Here is a 4,255-nt window from a genome sequence, read left to right on the forward strand (position 1 = left end):
TTGAAGCAAAAACGACTAAGGGAATTTGGTCACGAACTGTTCATTACAACTCCTCCTTTGCATCATCTACCTATTCGACCTGCATTATTTCCACAGTGAGTTTACGGTTGCGACCGTCCCTGTGTAATTAGGACTGCCTGAATTCCCTCTGGTTGAGCTGGACGCATTCCTCTAGGTAAGTTTTATGTTTTGTTGGCCGGTAGATTACTTGAATATGACCCCGAGCTAGGCAATATTTGTTTCCAGTTCACTTGGTAAGCATTTTGAACCGCATCGCTATTCATTAGGGTAGGCCTCCACCTCCTATGCTTCATCCGAATGAAGAACTTTCCCCTGCCAAAAAACCACCCCTTCGAAAAAGAGCTTCTAAATCATTCAGTTTCCATTTTTACTGAAATAGCGCTCAAGTGTGTTGTGGAACCCTTTCCGACCAGTAAAACAGAACAGGGAAATCGTCTCCAACGGATTTCATTAGCCCTCTGTCACCCTACATGTAACCGTTTCATGCTCACGGACAATTTTCCTCATGAATACTCATTAGTGGTGTGTCTAACGGGGCTGTAGTTTCACAGTGGCAGTCAGATAATTTTGAAATCCACGAGTACAGATGAGGTAACTTCTGCTGTGCCTTGTCGTCAAAAAACAGCTTACGCCGATTCACCTGACGCACCGTAGCCTATCTTCAGACGTTGGAACTGGTCATGACAATGGCGCAGTTATTATTCTCGCCGCACAGCGAATACAAGCAGTTAAACTCCCAGATGCGCAAACAGTACTAGGCGTTTTCTTAGCACGGTGTCGCCGTAAATTTCCTAGCATGCAATCATAGCTGCAACGGATTTGGGGGGCATGGATTTCAGCGATACATGGCAAGAAATGATAGAGTGGTGATAAAATTAAGGACACATAACAGGGGCGAGTAGCAGCAAGGTTGAAAGTATTCCAGCTTTTTTTATCTGAGCCGTATATTAGTTAATGAAAAAGTGCTATAGTGAACTGTGCTTTGTAAAGTACCACTTTTAGAAATAGTTGGAGCGGTTGTAATTTAGTGGCAAGGCACCCCCACCCTGCCCCGTTTAACAGTTATAGACACGAGGCCACATGTAGATCTCAAGGGTAACCGGATGCTATGATCAGTTGGTAAGAGATTCAACACAAACTATCCATCGGCTGTCATTCACTAGCTATGGTGATAAGGAAGCCGAGTTCTTCGGTCCTTCACTTGTACTGCAGGTTGGTTACTTCATAAGTAAATCCCAAATAAAGCATTTTGAAAGTTCTGCTGCGTCTCTGAAGTGTCGTTTATAAATTCATTCCGGATAAAAAGAGGAGTCAGTTAAGGCCACCTGATTTCGGTCTAGAAACCTTAAGCCTCGTGACAGAAAACCGCATTCTCGTGTAAAAAACTGTATGGTTTCTGTGTGACCGTAGTGCCTCACAGAACGTTCCACTCACCACTCTAGATTGCTTTTGCTGTTCAGTGAAGACGTTAACTTCACCGTACGGATAAACTAATGGAATGATCATGGCCCACTTCCGACAAACGTCTTTATCGTTACTACGGAGAGACAGTAAAATGCTCTTTCATCAGGGCTAGCATCCCAAGTTGATGACACTGATCATGTCACAGAGTAAGGGACACAGACGGAACAAGTGGCCACTTAATGTAACATGAAACGGATGACATAAAGACTGCATTTCAAAAATGTCTTGAAGGCGGCGTAGGAGGCGTCCACAAGGACTCAACCAAGTTGCAAACTCGAAGACAAGGAGACAATGGGATTATGGTATGTACGTTGATGCAGAAATTGTCGTATTGTACACAGTGCACTCATTAAACGAGTGAACAATTTTGGATCCTAATGTTCAACCTTTCTGTCGGTATGGGCCATGAAAACAACTGCATTGACACCATCCCTTCCAATCACTTGTGCGAATGAATGTTTATCCTGAAATTCAAGACCCGACGCTCAACTTGTCTTGTCTGTTAAGTACACGCAATCCGGCAAACCTTGTTTTAGTAAGTACCAACCACTAGGTACCTGAAACCCCATTGCTTTGAGTTACATTGTCCCCCTTACCAACACTCACACAAACATCACGTGCCGCACTACGAGCAGCTTCCAGTTGCACTAACAACTGGAGTGCTCACGCCTCAGCAACAATATATCTCAAGCTCCACCAATTCAGTCTTTTGGTAGGCTGACCTGAAAATCTCGGTCACTCTTTTATTGAACTTGAGATGACCGTAGGGCTTGGAGTGTAGACGGAACGGAAGGACCATGTGCGTCAGAGGAGCAGCTCAGGTCACGGTTTCATTCTGCCATCGTAAACGGTTGTATATATCAGACACTGGCCACCGATGTAGTCTTCCGCCTGAGACTCCACTGTATAAAGCGATGACAAGTAGTGACTGGAGGAGGTCAGTTGTACATTATGCCAAATGCTAACCACGGTGTCCTCGCAGATGAGTAACGGAAAAATCCAAACAACCATTGATAGTGAAGCTTCCACCATTCTGTTTACAGGCCGAGGGGTGCACCTGTTGGCATCTCTGCTGAGTACTTCTCGCAACCTGATTTGTATGGAGAATAGCAGCACCGAGAGTGAGGGATGACACAGTGAACATGAAACACGGTGATCCCTGGGTTAGTTTGAACAGGGAAGTGAGAAGAACAGTTTCGCCGCATAAATCCATGTCGTACAATGTTGTCTCCCCCCTCCCCAGTAAGCCTATTTGCAGTGCACACCCGCCTTGCTGTACGTGGTAGCGTCTGAACCAAAGAGCGATTGGGCTGTTCGGGAAGGGACCCTGTAAAGCTGAAGTACTGTCCAATCAAAGTAAACTTTTGGTAGACGAAGTGGGACACATAAGCTTTGGTATTCCTGGTGGTCAGAACGTCGAGGAAAATGATTTTGCTTTCTGCTTCAAAGTGGCAAACGCAAAGTGGGACTAATGAATGAATATTGACAAAGAAACTGTGAAATAAGATAACGAATACAGGAGGTGGATCAGTGATTTCACGAGCAAAATGAGTGGTCTATATTCACAGAGTGACTGATCTTCAGATTTCGCATAGGAGTGTGAGCGACGTTCACCATTACAACAATGCCTTTCTCTTTTGAGGAGATATTCCTTACAAATTATCTGGAGAAATTGGAATTCACTGTCTCATGTGTGGATGACCAGATCCGTTAGTTATTTTCTACAGGTAATTTGGCTGTCTGGGCACGAAGTCATGTAGGGTACACTCGACTGCGGATGACCTGGTTCTACAGAGACGATGAGAGACTGCGCCGACGTATAGAGATGACAAGGAATTAATTAATTCCGAAACGGATAGGCGGATCGCGATATACTTGAATAGCTGAATAGGGTTGTTTCTGTCTGTCAGCTACGTCCACGTCGAAAGACGGCGAAGGGTATCTAGTGATCCAAAATCTGAGCACAACGTTCCAAGTATGCTGAAACGTGGGTGTGGCAAGGCTGTTGTCCACTTATTCCACGTAAGGTTTAGAGTGGAGACAAAGTAGGAGACGATTTGGCATCATTTAAAAAGGGTCTCGGTCATTCGGCCTGAGTCCACGGTACGCAAGTGAACACACCCAATAAGTTGATGGACCGTTGGCTGCCGATCAGTCTCTAGTATGCTACCATCATGAAACTGAGATTAAGACGCATGCTAGCCCCAACTTAGCAGGCCTCATGATTGTTTCAGGTCCAGAAACAGTGTAAAATGCACCAGCCCAGATGCACATCCAAGTTGGTTCATGATATTCACTTATGCGCATTGTGAATATCATCAGCGTTGCAGCTCCAAAAACCTGAGTGAGACAACAGGACAGCCAAGCAGATCATATTGCCTTCAGCTACAACGACTAGTTCCAACGGTTCTTGTCTCTTACTTATTTGGTTGAATTTTTTTGGTATCATTTGCTGGTTATTTTGACTGCACCTAAATGTGACCTAGAATGAGCGGTCCCCCGCCTAGTGGAACGGGGTACGGAAAGCAATCGGTTGTTGTTGTGTTTGTTTAGCCCTTGGTTATTCTTTCAGACTAAGTGCACTCAGCGACAGTGAATGTACATACACATCCATTTAGTAGGGCACGATACTCAAACCACGGAGACCTGTCACCTACTGTAACCAACAAGATAGTCTGTGTGCAGATGTAATATGCTCCCCAGAATGACCCATTAAAGCTACGGCGCGAGTTCATGATTTTCGCTGCATCCGTTAGATGTATATTCCCCC

This window comes from Opisthorchis viverrini (assembly GCF_000715545.1).
Source record: "Opisthorchis viverrini unplaced genomic scaffold opera_v5_31, whole genome shotgun sequence".
NCBI classification, from domain to species: Eukaryota; Metazoa; Platyhelminthes; class Trematoda; order Opisthorchiida; family Opisthorchiidae; genus Opisthorchis; species Opisthorchis viverrini.